Source organism: Rattus rattus, chromosome 1, assembly GCF_011064425.1.
Source record: "Rattus rattus isolate New Zealand chromosome 1, Rrattus_CSIRO_v1, whole genome shotgun sequence".
Taxonomy (NCBI): Eukaryota; Metazoa; Chordata; class Mammalia; order Rodentia; family Muridae; genus Rattus; species Rattus rattus.
The window spans coordinates 178,039,366-178,060,919 of record NC_046154.1 but is presented as its reverse complement, the minus strand read 5'-3'; the positions used below and the strand labels follow the sequence as shown (position 1 = coordinate 178,060,919).

General features: G+C 44.3%; 1 protein-coding gene across 4 annotated transcripts in view; it reads right to left on the bottom strand.

Annotated features, from left to right (window-relative positions):
- Positions 1-20,810, bottom strand: part of Atp2b1 (ATPase plasma membrane Ca2+ transporting 1) — a 111,354-nt gene extending 90,544 nt beyond the window's left edge. For 3 of the 4 annotated variants that reach the window (XM_032911752.1, XM_032911728.1, XM_032911745.1), the window contains exon 1: positions 20,620-20,810. The gene's annotated coding sequence lies outside the window, so the exon portion shown is untranslated. Of the gene's footprint in view, positions 1-20,054; positions 20,279-20,619 lie in introns of those variants that run through there. The other variant, XM_032911737.1, reaches the window with a different exon arrangement.
- Between the last annotated feature and the right edge of the window lie 744 nt (positions 20,811-21,554).

Here is a 21,554-nt window from a genome sequence, read left to right as displayed (position 1 = left end):
TTCTTTTTTTTTTTATAGATGTCATTACTATTATGCATGTAGTTATGAAGATATTATGAAAATTTTAAATATGCCAGAATATATACAGGTTGGTAATGTGTGCTTTGTACCAAGAGAGAATTACCTTCAGCCCTCTGGATGGGCTTCCACTGCCTGACTCTCGGTGTTTTTTAAAAAAGATAGCAAATGTTCATTAAAAAAAAAAGATATAGTTGGATTTTGTAAATAAGTCTCATTAATAAGATTGGTAACTTGTCATTGTATGAGGATAGTGGCAAAGTTGTGACTCACCCCTTCCTTGAGATACTGGCAAAACTGTCTCACAGAAACTGTCAGAGGCGAGTCCCTACACAAGTCCGTGCTTTCTGACATGAAATTTCCTAAGTCCATCAGATCATCAAACTCCTAAGCCCAAATTTGACAGAACCATTTCTAAACTTTAAGCGTATTTTAACATCTACTATTTACCACTTGTTGGTTTTGACAAAGATAGCATTTTCTGTTTTCCCCTTCCTCTAGGATCATCAGAAACACCACGGTTCATGAATAATTACTGTTTTCCCCCTCTTCCCCATCTGTATTTCTGACAGTATGAATTCTTCCTTGAAGACCGGGGTAATACCAAATGTGGCCACACACACCCAGGGAAGTAGAGGCAGGAGGTCTGGAGATCAAGCCCAGCCGCACGAATGAGATCCTATCTCAAACAAAGAATAACGGATTACGACCGTATCGAGTAGCCACTGCTTGCTTGCTACTTTAAACGAGTGGAACACTCTAAAGAGAACTAGGCCTAAACAGGCCCTTTTTAAACCAGCATTTAGTCGATAAAATTAATCAAAGGCATAATATCCTGAATGGTTTTTACAAAAATAGTTGAGTGAACATGCAAGAACTTCAAGATGGATCCAAGAATATTTTAATTTTGAGAAAAAGAAAAAAAACCCACAACAAACCAACAAGCATATCTAGCTCCTGACACACCAGAGGCACAGTTGTGAGTGATGCAAAGACCAAGTACCCAGGACTAGAGAACTGGCCCACACTCGGGACTCTGGGCACGTAAGCTTGCTTAGGTCTTTGTTTACGCAGGAAGGAATCATCACCTTATCAAGAATGCTGCCAAACAACTGAAGGCACACCGGCTGTTGGTGCAATGTGCTCCTCACAATCCTCTCACTGTGTAAGAAAATCAGACTCTTTAGCCTCACGACTACAAAAACAAAAGCCAACCCGTTCTCCCAAACTCAGGGCAAAGGGTGCCGTCCATGACTAAAGCATATCTAAAACCCTTATTGGGAAAAACTTGAACCATGAGATACGTAGCACGCCATGGTTTGAATGAAAATGGCTCCTGTAGGCCCATACAGGGGCACCATTAGGAGGCCTTGTTGGCATAGGTGTGGCTTTGTTGGAGGAAGTGTGTCACTGGGGAGTGGGCTCTGAGGTCTCAGATACTCAGGCCAAGTGCCTCATTTATTCTTTCTGCTACCTGGAAACCCAGACGTAGAATTTTCAGCTCCCATGTCTGCCTGCGGGCCAGTATGCTTCGCGCCCTGACAATAATGAACTGAACCTCTGTACCGTGAGCCAGCCCTGATTATCTGTTGTCCTTCATAATAATTGCCTTGGTCATGGTGTCTCTTCACAGCAGTAAAACCCTAACTAATTTAAAGATAGTAGATAATTTCCCTAAGAAATCTTTGCCAACGTATCACAAATTACCTCGGACAATTAAAAGAAGCAGCACAATGAAGCCTGCTGGTGAAACTCACGGTTACTATTCATTTAGCTTCAGACCTGCAATATCCCAGGAAGTCTGCTAGGTCTGTGGGTCACAGTGTCACCAACTAACTCCTAAAGAACTCCCACTCTATCTGCCAACAAAAAAATGGCTTTAAGAGAACAAATGATAGTCTACAAATGCTCAGGACTGAGGAGACGGCTGACTGGTAGACTGGTAGAGCATTTGTCGTAGAAGCGTGAGGATCTGAGTTTGGATCCTCAGCACAGGTAAAATCCCAGCAGAGCCCAGAGCTTACTGACCAGCCAGAGGTTCAGTGAGAAAAATAATCAATGTAGAGTCATATAGGAAGGCACCTGGCCTCCATAATCAATCAATCAATCAATCAATCAATCAATCAATCTCTCTCTCTCTCACACACACACACACACACACACACACACACACACACACACACACACGCACGCACGCGCACACACCCGTGTGTGCACACACAGAGATAGAGATGGGGGTATGTGCCCCCCATTCTCTGGGCTTGAACAGTCACTCTTTCAGTTCTCAGCACTATTAGCTTCCCAAATAGGAAATTCCATCCTTCTGTCATTGTTGAGACCATGGGAATTCGAATCCCTCATTTCTGCTTAAAGCGTCGTTCAGAAGTCTGTAATTAAGAAACAACACTGAAACCAAAAATCTAGTTTACACAGACTGCCTGTCACACGTCAGGCAGGCAATTACAGGGAACGGGATTCGCCTTATTCTCAGAAAAGGATTTTCAAATTAAGGAAGGGCAGTGTTTCTTTTATACATTAGCACACTGGATCGTTATTACATTAGCGGCAGAAATAATAAGAAAACCACAATTGTAAAATATGAAGTTTGGGGCTGAGGAGAAGGGCTCAACCGGTCGGTAAGTGTTTGGTGCTCCGTACTGACAACCTGTAGGCAACCCCCAGGACCCATGTGAAAGGCAGACGCTGTGATACATCAGTAATGCTAGCCTTCCTGAGACAGGATGGGAGGGAGAGACAGGACAGGTTCTCAAGCCACCTTGCCTGGGGTACCCCAAGAGACACTGCCTCAACAATGGGGTGGAGTGGGGTATTGAGAACCAACTTCCAGAAAATGATGTCCTCTGACCTCCTTGCATGCATTCACAGGAACTCTCTCACACACTTAAATAAATTAAAAATGAAGTAAATAATGAAATACGAAGTACAGACAAATCTGCCAAGCTGCAAAGTTATATGCCCACTGTAGAGGAAGTTAAGACCACAGAGCACAGGTTATAAAAAGTAACTTGCAGCTGTGGTGGCATTCTCAATCCAAGACCAGCATGACTCATGGGACCTGAAACTGAAAAGGACTTGAACTTGGATTTCTCTTTATTAAAAAAAAGGGGGGGGGCTTATCCCAATAATAATTATAATTTTTATGAGAAAAGAACTATCTGTAGCAGTCAGTACACGTTAATCTGTGTGCGTACTTCTCACTGGCCTACAACTATTACCAAACTCATCCTTTATTTCCTCGGAGTCAAGGAAACTAACCATAGAAGACGACTGCTACACAGATGGGGGGGGGAGGAGCTTGTGTGTAGGGCGGCTTGGTAAAGCCTATCTTTACAAGTAGGCCATGAACAGGAGCAGCACTCTGAAAAATGAGGGATTGAGTGGTGAGGACCGTCTCATACAAAGGCAGGGAACAGTGAACAGCTGCTGCGTACCTCTGGAATCCTCAAGGTCTTCCAGTATGACTAATTAGGGAGAAGCACCTACTGGGTGAGAGGTGTAGGTTTGGTGAAGGAGGACTTCCAGGGTCCTAAATGATGTTAATTCCATGTGAAGGTTTTCCAGATACGAAGAATAGCAAAAGAGCAAATGTTTTCAACCAACTGTCCATGACTGTTAAATCTGATCGATTCAAAAATGCCATCAGAATGTCAAATTCTGATTCTAAAAACCAAATCCTTGTGCTTGCCTCCAAAACAATTTTGCTTCTCCCATTTGCTCTGTCCTTGGTAATATATTAGAAAACTAGCTCTGAAAATGTTACAGGAATGAGTCTAAAGTACCAAGCAGACATCTAAACTGAAGAGAGTTTGACACAGGGACTTTTGGCTTCTTCAAATGCTTTTCTGCCAATTTCCTGGTTTTCTACTTTGTTTTACACAGTTCCGGAAGTTGGATGAACAACAGCCCCAGGCTAGCCCAGAAGATACCCAACATCCCTTAACGTTTCTTCTAGCCCTAGGCAGCTTTTATCTTTCCTATTCCAGGAAGCAGCAAGTCCACTAATGAAAAACCTCATGACTGTTGAGAAAGGGATTCACTGTGTAGTAGTAGTGGCCTGTACCTTGCTGAGCAGACCAGGCTGGCCTCAAACTCATAAACAGTGTCAGCATGTCCAGCCAAGACTGGTGTGTATGACTTCAACATAAAAAGCACATTCTTGTACTTATATTTTTCTCTAAAGTGACATCCCTTACAATAGGAAAAAAAAAAAAAAAAAAACCACCCCGTTTGTTCTGAGCTCTGTACACACATCCGACACATCCTACTTCTGTAGCTATCGTCTTAATTCGAAAGCGCACAATTCCAATAACATCCGTGGCTTTCAATGATGGCCTCCCACTTCTTGTATGTATTTGCAGTTTTCGGTTAAATAAACATCTCTTAAGAACCCTGAAACCAATCTAAACTTCTTTAACTCTGGGGTACAGGCTTTCTGAGGCCCGCAGCTGACAGCGAACATACTGTAGGAGCGTGGCCGGAGAACCTCTCAACAGCTCTCCCTCATTTCAGGACAGGTATCTCACCAGACAGCGCCTCTCTTGGGGAACGATGTGATTTGAATCTATGGCTACCTGATTTAATATGTGTCAGGAAAGGTGGGGCTGGTCCAAGATGATATAACTGAATGGACAGCCTAGCTCACCAGCCCTTGGCTTTATGTGGGGATAGGCACAAAGCTGGCTGCCACTCAGGAAAGCCCTCAGCAGTAACTTTTTAAAGCACGGAAACAATGGCAGCAAAAGTACTGAGGTCTGAAAGCACATTCTGGGGGCCTCTCCTTTGCAGGGAAAAAAAGCAGCAGCAAGAAATGCAGCAGCCCTTTAGTGTAGAGAACAATCAAGCAAGGGGACAGGTGCACACACAGGTACCTGGAATCAGGCAGCATCTGATAAACACCCTCAGACAAGGCAACCGAGAGGAGCAGCAGGTGTGCAGTCGGTGTAGTCTCTCCCATCGTGGTTCCCAGCAAAACAACAGGCGTGCACCCACTTTTCTTTTGCCTTTTTTTATTTTAATGGAGTGTCGTGTAGCCCAGTCTGGTTTTGAACTCCTGATCTTTTTGTCTCCCCATTAGAAAATAGAATACAGATATTTAATTTAAAAAAAAAAATTCTGTCTCCCACTCGAAACCTCAAATTTAGAAAATATCATATGAAAAATCTGCTAAAAGACCTTGACAAGTCTCCACAATTTTATTTTACCTATAACATAGTTTTGTATTATTAGTTGCACATAAATTTGTCCCTAAAAGTTTAGATGTTGGAACACCTGTAGTTTCCTAGAACAAAGGCAGACCACACCATTCTGTTTTGGAGCTTTTTATCAAAATGCTAGCATTACGAATTCGGTTACTTGGGTATCTACAAGTCTTCTCTTCCTACTCCCTGCTGCATTTTTCTATTTACATGAGTAGTAAATTCTCCTTCCAGAAAGAGTAAAATGTATAAAGCATATATATAACAGCTGTAACAAAGTACTTCTTATCTATGTCATTCAGCTAGCACATCAGTCTTCTAAAAGTTAAAAAAGAAAACAGGAGCTACTGATGAATTCTCATTCCAAGCATACTATTGCTTCTGAGAATGGAGGTGTTTTATTTGCTTTATGTGTACGAGTGCCTGCATGTATGCCTGTGCAGCATGTGTATACCTGGGATTGAGAAAGCCCAGAAGAGAGAATCTAATTCCCTGGAATTGCAGTTACTGGCAACTGTGAACCACCATGTAGATCCTTGGGATGAAACCCAGGTCCTCTGAACAGTGGAGCAGAGCCATCTCTCCAGGCCCAAGCAACTATTTTCCATGAATCAGAAGGCAATGGATACAAGCTCAGCACTAGAGACAAGATGCTCACGAATGTCATGAAGAACCTCACAGGTATAGACAGGCACCATGCCAAGGGCAAGTGACAGAAAACTCAGCATCTTCTACTCTCAGGCTGTACAACTCCTGAAAGTGCCAAACAAGAATATGGTTTTTAGAGGTGCTATGGGAGTTTGAGAAAGTAGTGGAAAGACATGAAAAGAGAGAGGAAATACTATATATACAGAACAAGAAAAGACCATTCCAAAAACCTGATTCTAGGAAGCTGGAAGAAACTGTAATGGGTCGCATAAAACTACCACATTACTTTAAACTTAATAATTACAGAGTGCACGGTCACAAGGAGAGATAAACACTTACAAATGAGGATGCAAAATGAGGGATTATTTAACAAAGAGGAAAACCAAAACATTTCGTACACGGAACCAGTCATAGGACAGATCATACTAATTTATATCACATTAAGGAGAAGATTTAGAAAATCACATAGCTTCTTAAAACCATACAATCACACTTTCATACTTCATGGATGTTAAAGCATATACAATTCAAACATCAAAATAATTAAATGTTAAGATTAATTATTTATCAGGCATAAGAGCAAGTGATTTTCTTATAAAAACATCATATTTATAAGTGATTTTGTTTGCATGTAGTCCATGGACCACATGTATGCCTGGTGACTGTGGAGGTCAGAAGAGGGTGTCAAATCCCCTAGAACTAAAGTTGCAGCAGGTTCTGAACCCCCATGTGGGCATTGGGAATCAAACCAGGCCCTCCCGAAGAGCAGTTAGTGCTCTTAACCACTGAGCCATCTCACTAGTCCAATTTTCTTCTGATGCTTAATGTCATTCTGTATATTCCAAGCATCCCATAATTTAGTGCCCCTATACTTTTACATAAGTAAGATTGGTAAGTCACTGTATTTGCGGATAACTGTGTGTGACGTATGTACATTTTCATATGTGTAGAGGTATACACACACCTGTGTGCACAAGCATGTGGAGAACAGAGGATGACGTCGAGGTGCCTTCCCCACGCATTCTGCTTCATTTGTGGGCAGGCTCTCTCCCAGATCGCTGACTCAGCTGCTCTAGCGAGGCAGCTTGCTCCCCATCTCTGGCTTTCAAGGTCGCAGCTCCAGATCTCAACTTCTGACCTCACACTTATGTGCCAAACACTTTACTCACCCATTCATCTCCCCAGCCCTGAGAATGGTCTTGGAGAGCAGCTAAAAACCCTTTTCATCGTTTTCTCAAGAGAGTTACCTCACCCATAAATTCTACAGAAGCCACTGTCTTAGACCAGGATGCTACAGGCAGAAAGCTGGTTCACCGTACGATGATTCATTTTATTCAATGATTACTCTCCTTTACCCGTTCACTCAGGTGTCATGAAAAAGAGCTCTAAAACCCTGCTACAGGTGGCGATCCACTGTTCCCCATGACTGAGGGTTTATGAACCTGAAGTACAATGGGCTTGAAGGAGAAATCAAGGATGGAGAAAGTTGTGAGTTCTGTAAGTGGTTAACAGAATTCCTCTGCAGAAGACCTGTTCGGTTACATCTGCTTTACGCCTTCAGGCTTCTAGAGAAGCAAGTTATTTTACCCATAGTAGCCTGGTTTGTGTATCTAAGTCACCAGAAATTGCACACACATTAAAAAACAGGTAACATATCTGGGGTACCTACACATTTACATGTACTCATCTGTAGTTTTGACAAAACTCAACAATGCATGTGTTTCTGTAGGGCAAAGGCCTGCAATACATTTCCTCTGAAATATCAACAAGCCCCTTAAGCTGTCCTCTGTCCTTCCCTACTCAGAGGCACCTACAAACTATACTTTCTAATCTACTATTAGCTAAACGTTTGGGAACTTACTGTGCTTTCAGATCTGAGATACCCTGCCCTCCACTTTTCCCGTCACCCAAACTGCATCTGTTAAAGGCTGGCTACCAACCTGGAATACTAGCATAAGGCAGTGGACATCATACTGGAAGGAAGTAGGTCACTGAGGGGGCCCTTGAAGGAGATACTGGAGGCTGCCCGTCCCCTCCTTTTGGCCTGCCCTGAGGTTATCAAGTCTCCGATCTACCACATGCTTCTGCCACAGTGTGCCTTACCACAGGCCCAGGACATGAGGCAAGGCAACCTCGGACTCAAATCTCTGAAATCATGAGTCGAAATCAGTTTCTCCTCCAAGTTGACATATCCGGGGTATATTATCACAATGATTACAGGTGATTACAGCACAACACCCAGGCTCATTTTTGCCAATACTTCTGACTCCGTGGGCCTCCCTACTTTGCCAGTTTGAGGTTTCATATAGTCCTTTCACTGACACTTTCCTCCAGCTCCCAGCACAAACGCGAATGGTCCCTAATGTTCTTTGATCAAAGCAATAAAGAGATACTATAACTCGAAAAACAATAAACTATGCTTTACATGAGCCGAAATGTGCACAATTTCCCACTAACGAACTGTGTCACAGCTATAGAGTGACATCCCCATCAGCAACAAAAACAGCTATTAATAGATACAACACGGACGAATTTCAAAACACCTAGATCAAATGAAAGCCAGACTACAAAAGAGCACCTATGGTATAATTTTAAGCACACATACTTATGGAAATGTCAAATTAATCAGGATAGATCAGTGATCACCTGAGGAGAGCAGCATCGGGCTTTTAGGAAGGTGGTGGTACAGACAGAAAAAAACACTTTTATGGGAGATGACTATGTTTAATAACTGATTGTGGTTTTACCGAGATAGCCATAAATCAGAACCCACGACTGTCACTTTAAACAACCCGATGTTTATCGTACACACGATTCCTTAATAAAGCAATAAGGGAAAAAGTCTTATATTATAATTTTAAAAAATTCAGGACAAATAGGGGGAATCAAAGGTATGGACACCGGTGTGTGGCTCTCTACGGAGTTACTGTAGAAGGTCTGACAAAGACTCCTTTCTTCCTTTCTTTCAACACACACAAATCAGGATTTTCCAGTCATCCTCCTTGTGTCAGGGAACGCTCCTAAGCTGGCCAGCACACTAGCAGCTCAATGAGAGGTGGATCTGCATGCACTCGCTAAGGACTGTGGTGCCTCAATGTATTCCCTTCCCCTGAAGACAGGCTTCTGTAATCTGGACAGATGAGGAAGGTGGCCACAGAGCTACACCTAGAGCCTGTGAGGACTTCTGAAATGATAACGGAGCAGCTCTCAAAGCTTTCCCATCACTGGCTTAGAATTTGACTTTTTGAGCGCACGAAGTACCGCCTCTCATTCAGCTGTCACAGTGCTGGCCAGGATTAAGGATTAAGACAGCATAGAAGAGCTCTCTGGATCAAGGGGAACCTTGATGATTCTGATTTGTGTGTATTCAAAAACAAAACAAAACAAACAAACAAGTCTTTGTCAGACTTTCTACAGTGAAATCCATAGTTAGAAGGCCACACACCAATGTCCATACCTTTGATGAACTTGTGTGTGTTATTTTTTTTTTAATCATGATGTAAAAGTTTTCTTACTGCTGTATTTGAAGATATAATACTACGCAGTAAAATCGTGTTTAAAGTGACAATCTTGGGTTCTGTTGTATGGCTATTGTGGTTCTTTCTGACACTTTGGTGTGGATTTCTTTTCTCTGAATTTCTAAGTAACTTGATTTTAGTGTCCACTTGACAGGGAGCAGAGAGAACGCTAGTTACACAAAACTCCTTCCGAAGAAAAACTCAAGACAACTTAGGTTTTCAATGAACATATTTATTTTCAGAAACCAAATAGCACTTGTCTCAATTGAAAAAAATCAAATAAAAGTTAAGTTAGAAGGCAGGATTAAGAAAACTTAAAAATGAAACGTTGGAAAGAAAGGTTTCTGAAAAGCTAAACTGAAAGAGAAAATTAAAAATTAAAATTACTTGCCCCTTTACACATTTCTGGGATGTGACAAGGACACTTAAGTGTTTCATTCACTCAATGTCACTAACGTCTTCAGTGGCAAAGACAAGACAGAACTTAAACTTGGAGTCCATGAAATATCACTAACAGTACACTGAAAACACTTCAGCAAGAGGACCAAAGTGACAGAGAAATCGGGAGGGCCCAGCATTCTGTGCATATAAAACGACTGCCATTCGAATTCAAAGGCAGCAAGACCCAAAGGTTGCTGTGTATCTGTAGATCCAGTGTGTAGAGGGACTGGCTGAGCTGCTGTTTCCAACACCTGACCTGGGGGTGACGCTGGGAGAGCTCCTTTTTCTTAGCATGCCCAACATCTCTGCTGTTTCACTAACTGGCCGTCCCTGTTTGCTGTCCTCTGTGTATTCAGCGGGACCCTTTCCCTCCATATCTCCCTCTCGTGATTTTAGTTGTTTTGAGTATACAAAGTACCCAAGGTTCATGAGTCACCTTCTAAAAGAACAGCAACGTCAAAAAACAGTAGTTAGTGCATGACTCAGTTGACTTTCAGCATGAATTAAGAAGGGGTAGAATCTTATAGATCTATATTTTATACCCATAGGCATCAGCAGGCTGTATAGTGAATATGCGCCTATGTGTATTCTGGTACAGAAAGATCAAGATTTACTGCTTTCCAGTGGAAGGGGAAGCCCTTGGTCCTGCCAAGACTGACCCCCCAGTGAACGTGATTGTTGGGGGAGGGTGGTAATGGGGGGAGGATGGGGAGGGGAACACCCATAAAGAAGGGGACTGGGAGGGGTTAGGGGGATGTTGGCCCGGAAACCCGGAAGGGGAATAACAATCGAAATGTAAATAAGAAATACTCAAGTTAATAAAGATGGAAAAATAAAAACAAAAACAAAAAACAAAAACAAAAAAATTGAGAGTTGTACAAACATAAGGTAAATAAAACAGCCCTTTTTAACAGAGAAAAAAAAAAAGATTTACTACTTTAAGCCATTTTACTTTTACTAGCCCTGTTCTTCGAATTCCTTTTATTTTCCACCAACAAAACCACGCCTGTGCATCTCTTTGACCAACAGCTGCATGACAATGACAATGGCAAAGGTCAAGCAGGACCAAGTCCCAATATTTTCTATAGCACTTTATAAAATTCTATGTATGTACCCTGGTCAGGAAACACATCGCTGGTCTCACTTAGCTGTAGACCATGCACACTACAGTACTGACCATTCAAGCAAGGTAAGCCGGGTGCGACTGTGGCAGAACACGTTGGGGATAACCAACAGTTCTGTGATTGAACTGGAGGGAGGCCTGCCCCATAGGAAGACATACCTAGTTCTATAAAACTCTTCAAAGACTGTCTGAGGTGCTAAAGGCCCGTGAAGGGAACATCATTACTGTTGGTTCCCTAAATGTTTATCGTTAATCTGTGAACCAGTGTGGCACCCAGCCTGCGGCAGAGGGGAGCCAATGTTGCAGACATGATGGTTACTGTAGATTTCTATCTAGGAAAATGCTGAGAATAAGTAACAGTTGAGTGTTGAGCCCTGAGAAAGTGTCTGTCTGTCTGTCTGTCTGTCTGTCTGTCTCTCTCTCTCTCTCACACACACACACACACACACACACACACACACACACAATTTGAGCTGGAGCGTGGGGAGGAATTCCATAAACCACTGCAATCATGAAAACGGCAAAGGACTTGACCCTTCAAAAGAGGGATGCAAGAGGTGCCATTCCTTCCGGACTGTTCATGGTCACTAAAGGTTTTCTGTAATGGGGCAGCCACTGGCAGACTAATTGGGAAGAAGAGGGACAGGAAGGGGGTAATGGAGAGTAAAAAAAGAGAGTGGCATAAATATAATCACAGTAAATTGGATCCTCATAAAATAATGTCCAAAAATAAAAGGTTTTAAATTAAAAAAATAAGAAGGTGAGCCTAAAAAAATAAGAAGGTGAGCCCTTAGAAACTATTCAAACATTATATGGATACAATCTGAAATCGCTGAACAGACAAGAGCACAATGTGCTAATTACTGGAAAAACGGGTTAATAACTTCTAGAAGTTTTTCTTCCCCAAGTATTTTGAGAATGATGATTTTACAATGGTAAATTTACATAGTTACTTGATGTTTGAAATGAATATTGTGTATGAAATGAGCATCAGTAGACATGGTAAGATGTGGTCCTTCTTGACCTGAAGGCAGGTAGAAGGCTAAGCACAGTGCCACACTTTTAAACTCTGAAGCACTGTAACCGCATACTTCCTCCTGGTGCCTGCAGTAACGGAGCACTAAGGTTACAGACTAAGAGTTCACTTCGAAAACCTTCCCCCCAACAGTAGGACCTGTGACCCATTCCAGCTCTACCAGCACTCCTATCAACACATGGGAGCTGCAACAAAGTAACAATTAAATTATAACCCCCAATATTTGCTTTAAATTATGACCTTGTATGCCATGCGGTGTACCAATCGATTACTATATAGAGACCGGGGAAGCACATCTCGACATTAATTCAAATGAAAGACTAAGCTGGCACATGTCCAAAATGAAATTAATTGTTTAAAAATACATACTTCCCCCAATGACTTGTTCTTTCTCTACCTTTGATTAATTCTTTGAGAGTTGAGTTTCATATGCATTTTCATTAAAAATATAAAGTTAAGCTGCAATTACTTTTAGAATCAGAATAAAGACTAATAAGGAAGAATATACCACACTGTTTATAAGTGGAAAACACTTCCCATACAGAAGCTAAGTTCTGTCCTAGGTCAATGAAAAGGAATCACTGGTCCAGTAGTAAGATCGACTGTCCTGTGAAGCAACAGGTACGGGGTTAAAAAGTCAGACAAAGCAAGCTTTAGAAATCCTCTCAGTTTTCAAGCTTCTCTGTTATTGATAGCTTAACAAAAGATACACAATGTCTAACTCTTAAGCCGGCAGGCAGAAAGTACTGATTGGGCATCTGCTGTTTACAAGTCATCATTCTCTGCTATTCCTTCCTGAACACATTTCTCCATGTTGTCTCTATTACAGCAAGGGGATAGAGAACTAAGACGCGTGTGACTTGGGCTGGAGAGACTGTCTCAGTAGTTAAGAGCACTTGCTGCTCTTCCAAAGGACCTGAGTTCTGTTCACAGCACTCATGTCAGGTGGCTCACAACTGCCTGTAACTACAGTTCCAAGAGATCCAACCGCCCCCTGACCTCCATGGGCACCTGCACACACAAACACATTTAAAGTAATTAAATAAATAAATCTGACAAAAAACAAGAAGTGTATAGGCGAGAATAGAAACAGAGGAATTCGGACAGGCAAAGTAATGAAAAATGACTAGAAAGGCTGAATGGTTGCTAAGCTTTGAGTGATAGGCATACTTAGATCAGGAGACCCAGAGTTTTCTCAGGTTAGAAGATACATACATGTATGAAGTCACAACAAAGGGAACAGGGCAACAGTCTATACACTGTCTCCAGTGGGTGGCCAACAGTGCTATGAACAAAGCATGGCTCTCAGCTCCAGAAAGCACCATTTGTTTGATGTTGTGTGTGTGAATGACACCTCCTCTCAAAGTACACGGTAGTGACCCTGGTGAGGAGCATGTTAAGGCTGGCAGAGGAGACAGATGCTTCACTCAGGTCGGTGAAATAAAGACAAAACGGTGACCACATCTGGACAGTTTCTACCCATAGTCTCACATTACAGACCTGAAGAAATCCCTAATGGAAAGACGTATCAACACATCTTAGATTTTGGTTCTAACCCCTTCCCCATCAAACCCTTACTGTTCCTTAAGAACCAGTGTTTTCCGACACACTTTAGAAAACACTGGATTCCTTATTTGATGTAAGTCCTCCAGAACCTACTTGGATATGATTTAGAGAGACAGAGAGAGAGAGAGAGAGAGAGAGAGAGAGAGAGAGAGAGAGAGAGAGAGAGAGAGAGAGAGAGCGCACTAAATGTTTTAGTGAAGAAGTGACATCAGCTAAGGTTTAAGAAAAGAGACATCAGCAACCAAAAAACTCAGCACAAAGACAAAAGGCAAATCAAAGCACAGGAACTGAGCATTTTGAGAACAAGATCATTCCAGAAGTCCTCAAATGGAGAATGCTCTGGGTTAACAGACAGGACAGATCTACACTGCTAACAATACGATCGGTATAAACGCTCCTTTCTTAGGTAAATGGTCAAACCCCTCCTAGGATCTCCTTTTCGAAAGGCATACATTTCATTCTTCAATGTATCAGGTCCAGCAGTCATACCAGTTTCCAGTGAGGAGAATAATCTCAGATTTCACCGTGTAAGCAAGCAGTGGTCCACTCAAGAGTACGCTCCTCGTCTCCAGAGGCCCAGGTGACCGGTAACGTAAATACAAAACCAAAGTCCCACATTGTTAGAAACCACAACGCTTAGAAAGCTACTAGACTCACAGATAGCAAATAATTTTCTTACCGAGGAAGCAATTTAAAACGTCATACATTATTTAGTTAACACTGTTTTGGGATAACTAAAAGACAATGGCTTTAAGGAGAATATAGGGGGAAAGCTTTCCCACTTTGCCAAACATAATAAGTTAGATTTCCATGATCATTAGTCAATTATTCCCCATGATTCCTCAGCCAATAAGCCTAAGTCTTCAAAACAAGCTCAGAAGTCTGGAGATGGGCTTTGAAACAACTTTCATTTTAATGTATGTACAAAAAACTCTTACACTGATATATAGGAGACAAAACAAGTGTATGCTAAGATTGATTTTAAACAGGAACTATATTCAAGGCAGTTAGCGCATACGTGGTATGCAACAGCTAAAAAGCTACACTGACAGCCAGATGAAATGGACCTTACAGTAGATTACCCAGCTGCACAAATTATCAACGTGCAAGGGAGACGGCACCGACTTGTTGTTTTGGTGTACAGCTGGTAAGTTATCAATACGGTATTGTTGATATTCTTCAAGGATCATCAGCACCTAACATGCTATTTTTGAAGTAGCTGATGGCTAAATGAAATTCAAAAGGGTCACTATTTACCTACTAGTCTCTGGCCATTGATTAGACTTTTCCCTCTAACAAAAAAAAAAAAAGAAAAAAAAAAGGAAGGAAGGAAAAACAACACGAATTACTTTTAGGAAAAGAAGCCTGTGTTCAATTCCTTTGAAGACAGTGGACATTTAGAAATGTCTCAGAGTCTATAGTGCTTACGGAGTAACCACAGACAGGCTCCTGAGAGACGGCTCAGCACACACAGAAGAGGAGTATTTTCCATCTATCAATCTTTACAACTGTCACAAAAATGACCCAACCCAACAAGTCAAACTTTTCTGCAGCCAGTCAAAACCATTTAGGGACATGAATTTGACTATGTTCAAAATGAATCAATGATTTCCTCCCGAATCATAAAAGGATTTTTAATAATGTTTACAATTTCATCCAACTTATAGAGACATTAGCATTCTTTTTCAAAATGCAGAATGGTAGGCCCCACCCCAAATCTGCTGAATCAGAATTGCAGGGGTAAGGCCAAGAAGAGAGGTGCTTTGAGTGACTGTCCCAGGTAACCGCACTAACAGTAGAGAATTATCACCTTCTTTTGTGTGAGATTTATAGCAAGGTTTTGTATTTATGAATTAAAATCTGGGGTCCTATTTAAATGTCTAAATTCCACTGCTTAACAAATTAACATTCGAGAAAATTTTATATAACACACCCGTGGGAGAAAAACAAGTGCTTAATTACAGGAATTGAAAGAAGGTACTTTTTTTTTTTTTTGCGCTAGCATATTTTATTTTTAAATAAATTATTGCAAAAAAAAAACCTCATTGAAAACAAGATTTAAAAAATTATAAATTTAACTACAGTATTTTACAAATGTCCATGTCGTTCCCTTGCTGTGAAGGAAATCAGGGTATGCACGAATTGTTGATATTTACTCCAAACATATGCTATAGTTAAACTACAAAGCAAAGCCTAGGCAAACTTGTTTTTATTATATTATTAAATTTACACTGGTCAGAAGCTGACCTGTCATATACTTCCATAAACTTAAACACATACAGTGAGATCATCCATGAGCAGGACTAAAGGGACCTCTGGATAACCTAGAGTCCAGGTCTGGCTGATTTATCTGTCAGCTATATGACACTGGACCTAGATAGATCACCTTGACTACCAGGGGGAGAAAGGTACAGCTGTCACACGTAACTCACTTTGAAAAACTACTTCTTATGAGAATCGGGCCACACGGTCATGTTGAAAACTACACTGAGTTAAGCGTGAGCACTTCTAAGTCACTGTTATAAAGTACTAACAAAAGTACAACCCGAAAAGCTATTATCAGGTATCTGCTGTACAACAAGAGTATCAGGAGAAAGATAAAACAAAACAAAACAAAACAAAACAAAACAAAACAAAACACCAAAAAGAAACCCGTGCCACATATACAACCAGAGTCAACTGTTAGGATCCTATTAAGTATTGGGTAGCAATACTGCAAGTATTAAACGTAAGAATCCAATTTAATACTCAAGAGGAGGAAGCAGCTGGGTCTCTATGAGTTCAGGGCTAGCCTGGTCCACATAGTGAGTTCCAGCCCAGCCAGGGCTAAAAAGTAAGAATCTGAAATTAAAAAAAAAAAAAAAAAAAAAAAGAAGATTCCATTCATTTATCTAATGTATCCATTTATTTATAAGACTTATTTCTAGTATGGTGATTTGAACAAGAGATAGGCTGTGAGTTGTCAAAATGATCAGTTAAGTTTGCTGTTCTATTTCCATTAGCTATTTCTACAAAAAAAAATTTAACGAAACAGTGTATTTGGTGTGTGTGCATAAATACCATTTCTAGAAGCTGAGAGATTGCTACCTCTTTTTGAAAATGCTCCTTGTATCCGTATCGTTTACCTTGTAATGTTACCTCAAATAAGCTATTAATATCATCTTTCTATATAAGACATTCGCTAGAACATAATTTCCCATTCCAACTGATCAAGAAAATATTCTTATAGGAGACACAGAAACTTAAGTTTTAAGTCTCAGCTTCCTGTTTTTCATATTAATCACAAAAATTCTCTAAAAGATGAAAATATCAGCTCAAACCCCATATGCATAAAATACAAGGAAAACTGTCAAATTTTGTTGACCTTCAATATTAGAAAAAGTTTTACTGAGCGACAAATCCTTTTAAAACTCATTTGACATAAAAGATTGTTTCGTTTAAAACAAACTTTAAGATGTTTGCCCAAGGAAATCAGTCAAGTGAATCCCCAAATAATGGATTTTATCAAAATACATTTAACAATGTATTAATTATCCTGCATGCATCAATTTAATGGCTTCAAATGTCCTTTAACCTACGTCAATTTCCATGGCTCTAAGGAGGCCTTGTAGCAGTGAAGACATAAATACTCTATCATCTCAAACGGATTTTTTGTTTAATTATAGCTTAATACTTATCTACAGTTCAGCATCTAGTGCTCCACAGTAGTCAGAAGAACTCAAATGTTGAATTAAAATTTAAATGCAGATAGAACAGTGATAATAGCTTGTGGTCTGTAATTAAAACCCGTATTAGGTAACATCCATGTTAATTTACCCATTACTTAAAAGATACATCTTTTTTTTTCTTTTGTGTTTTATGGACGACAATAAGGAATTACCCTCTGCCTAAAGAGATAGTGTACCTTCAAATCTGGATGTGAGAAGAGGGAGGGCTGATGGCGATGCAGAGAGAGCGGGGGAATCTCATCAGATTAGCTGTCGCTACAGCATCTCTTTCCTCCAAGCCTGAAAAATCCCATTTATTTTTAATATGAGATGCATCTGAGAGGAACCATGTGCAGCAACCACATTTTCCAACATGGTTTCGATTGAACTTTGAATATAAGTTCTCCTGCTCAAAGTGCTCACTCGTGATTATCTTAAAGCAAGTAATTATAAGCCCTCGGTGAGACCACGGAAGGCAGGTAAATGGAAGACAGCTAATGAAAAACAATTACTATATCGTATTCGGGACAGAAAAATAATTTTACTAAATTTTCAGTGTTTACTGTAGTGTTCACAGCTCGGGAAAAAAAAAAAAAAAAGGCTAAGGAGTACCATGCTGGTAGGCACTGGAATTTGCTAGAATGGCTAAACAACGTTGACAACACTGCCGCATTACCTTCCTCCCTCAGCCGATGCAGACCATCAATATCCTCTTATTATATTATCAACACGAGTCAAAATTAGTTCCTCACCTCCTCTCAGAATGGTATGCAAGGTCTCAAGCTCCAACTAAAAACAAAACACCATAGTTTCCCACACAGTTGCTGAAATTCCTCTCAAGATCGAGAAATTATAGAATACTGAAAAATGAAGACGAATTCCCCCTTACATCTAAAGGGGCACCGGTGAGGACAACTGCCACATGAAGGCGTACTCTTAATTTTCATCATTTGATGGGGTGGGTGTGGAGGGGGGGGGATAACAAAATTTTAGATCAAAGGTGGCGCTCTGTCCTCAGCTCACCCGAATGTGACTCACTTTTGCAGACTATATGGTAGGAAATAACAGTTACTTTTCAAAGATCTTTGCAGTTACGCCCAAGCCAAAATCAGGACAGAGATCCACCCTTTACGACAGCAATTTAACTGTCTTATCCGAAGCAAGGTAGAAACGGAAACATCTCCCTGAAAACTGGGCTTAAATGGCCCATTTCATACACCAGCTTTCAAAAGCCTCCAACAAGAAAAAAAAAATCTCTATTTACTTCAAATTCGAACTGACCAGGAAGGGGAAAAAAGGGAAGGGGGGGGGCTAAATGAAACATACAAGCACAAAAAGCAGATTCTCCCCCTTCCAATCCCTCTTTAATTCCCCCCAATCCGCCTCTGCCACACACAAGGACAGGGAGTCTCCCTAGGGAAAGCTGGTGGCAGGGCAAGTGAAGGCTCTCCATTCACTCACATGGGCCACTAGCCAAAGGGATGCCCTATGAGCGCTTTAAACAAACCAGGCCCTTACAAGTACTTATTATTATAAAATACACCTACGCTGTGCAAGAACCTTATTTTAAAGTAAGACTGTCCTCAGGTGGGGGAGGTGAAACACAACAAAGCCTTCCATGTTGAAAGGCAGACAGTCCAGACATGCATATACCTACACACGTATGAAAAAAATCCATATAACTAATTTATCAGGAACAGCAATCGATACCAACAGGAGTCATTAGGTTATTAATAAACCCAGAAAAGTAGCATGCATAGCAGCCTAAGGTGGCTGTCTGCAGCGCTCTAACCCCCGGATGGGTAAAAACCAGCCTACCGAGGAGGTTCGCGTCCTTAGCAAGGTCCTGCAGACCCTTTTACCCATGCAGATCAGCCCCAGCTTCCCCTTGGGGTCTTATCAACCGCAACGGCAAAAGCACTCCCAATGCTAGAGTCCCGCAGTAAACTGGTGAATGAAATGCGCACAGAGACCAACCAACCTGGGCAGAGACTGAGGCGCAGACCCAGGGGTCGCTAACTAGCTAAGCCACAAAATTCTCCCGCAAGATGAAATAGAGAAGAAACCCCAGCCCCCCCCCTGCCCTCCCCCCCCCCCGCAATAGGAATGCCACCCTCTTTCTTACTGACCCTTTCTGAGGACCCGAGGACAGAGCAGATTTTATTTTCATTTAAACTAAGTATATAAACATGAATCGGAAACAACCGTGAACATCCTGAGGGGCCAGACTCAAGACCTGAAGAGAGCGTCCAGGCGGCTCTCCAACTCCCCGGGAGTCACCGTCCTGTCTGACACGCATCTATCACACCACCCTCTCCGGGGGACCGACGACGAACCTTCACCTTGCACCGGCAGTACCTCCTGGGGGCCCAAGCCAGGGATTAAATGGGTGACCCTCCCGGGGCGCGGGGAGAAGGAGTGCCCGGCACCGCTGCCCTCAAGGTCACCACATGCCGGGGTGGGGGCGACCAGTGTTCGGATGGGCTGTGGCGGCAGCAGAGGCAGCTCCGCGAAGTCGGAGAGCGCCGGGGTGTAGACGAGAAGCCACTGGGACGGAGACTCCAAGCTGGACCCGGCGCCGAGGCGCGCGGCGAGGAAGCCTTCTCACCTTTACGGTCTCCTAGCAGGAGCGAACCCCGGCGGCGCCGCCAACTTCGCGGGGACCCGCCACGCTCCACCCCGCGCCCAGCTGTCAGGACCCCCGCCGCGCCCTGCGCGCCCCACCCGGCCTCCCCCGCAGGTGGCCGCCCCCGCCGCGGGCAGCCACCGGCCGCCACTCACCTCGCCCGCAGCGGGAACCATTTTTCCGAGAGAAGAATCAAGGAAGGATAGGCGGGTGGGTCCGGGGGTGGCGGCGAGGGGTCGCGGGACGTACCCGCAGCCGGCTCGCAGGGATCGGGGCGCCACGCGGAGGTGCGGCTGCACCTCTGGAAGGAGGCGGCGGTGGAGCCCAGAGACTCGGCGTCCACCAGCCGGGGCTCCCTACTCACGCTGCACCGCGAGGAGGCGGCGGCGGTGGAGGAGGAGGCGGCGCCCGGCCGGCCCCCGCCCAGAGCCCGGCGGCCGCCGAGTGGCCGCTCGCGTCCCCGCAGGACCCGCCTCCTCCGCTCCGCAAAGCCGCGCTCAGGGCGCGCCGCGCTCAGCACAGCAGCTCAACCGGCCCCGCGCCGTCGTCCGCAGCAGCAGCAGCAGCGGCGGGCGGGGTGCAACCCGGGGCGGGGTCCGGCAGACACCGGTTCGCAGACGGCGGAGCTCAAGGGGCTACGGCCAGCTCCGGGCAGGGGCCCGTATGCACCGGGTGACCCGCGGGGCCGCCCGAGCAGGCAAGGGGGAGTAGGGCGCTCACCCGTTCCGGTCCGACGCTCCCTTCTTCTCCACACCTCCACGCCTCCCGCTCCACGCTGGCAGCGCAGCTGCTCCCGCTGCCTCTGCCACCGCTGCCGATGCTCGCGCGGCCGCCGCTGCCGCCTTGGCTGGGCGCGGTCACGTGACGCGGCCCGCGGGGAGCCTGAGGGCGGGCGGGCGCGCGCGCGCGCACGAGCGGAGGTAGCGCGGCTCGGACCGGGACTGGCGCTTCCCGGAGAGGGCGTTTAAGGGGAGGATCCGGTGAGCGCGTCTCCGTCTGGCGAGCGCGCGCCCGGGGCGGGGGGGAAACCAGAACTTGCAGCGCGCGGTGCGGAAAGGGTGGCCTGGAGTGCCGGGCGGGCGACTCGCGCCTCCGCGCGCCCCTCCCTCTCTTCCTTCCCTGCTCCCCGGGCTCCCGGCTGCCCCCGCCCCCTCCTGCGCTCTTTTCTCCCCCTTCCCCTCCTGCGGCGGCTTCCGATTGGCCGTCGGGCTCTGACGTCTGTGTTTCCATGACGTGTCGGACCGGGGAGGGCCGCGGGAGGGGGCGGCGGGGGAGGAGGGGGCGGCGACTCCGTCAGTCACCGCCGGTGCCGGGGCGCGCGGCCGGGCGGCTCCTGCAACGTGAGGAGGCAGGAGAGCAGCGACTGCCGCAGCCGTGGGACGCCCTTCACCTGGGGTCCCTCTCGAGTCGCCCCCGGTTGGAGACGAAACCGGGTCACCGGACAGTAGAGCGGCTCGGCGCCCACTCCCTAGCGGACCTGTCTCTTGTCCCGGACAGTGACGCACTCACCCGACAGCCAAAGTGCCTACCCCTTTGGGAAGAGAGCCCACTCGCCCTGTAGGCGCGCTGGCCGGGCCACAGACACCGGGGATCCCCGCTGCAGCGCCCAAACGGTGTCCTCTAGCCGGTGCGAACAGGCCTCGCACCGCGCTTGA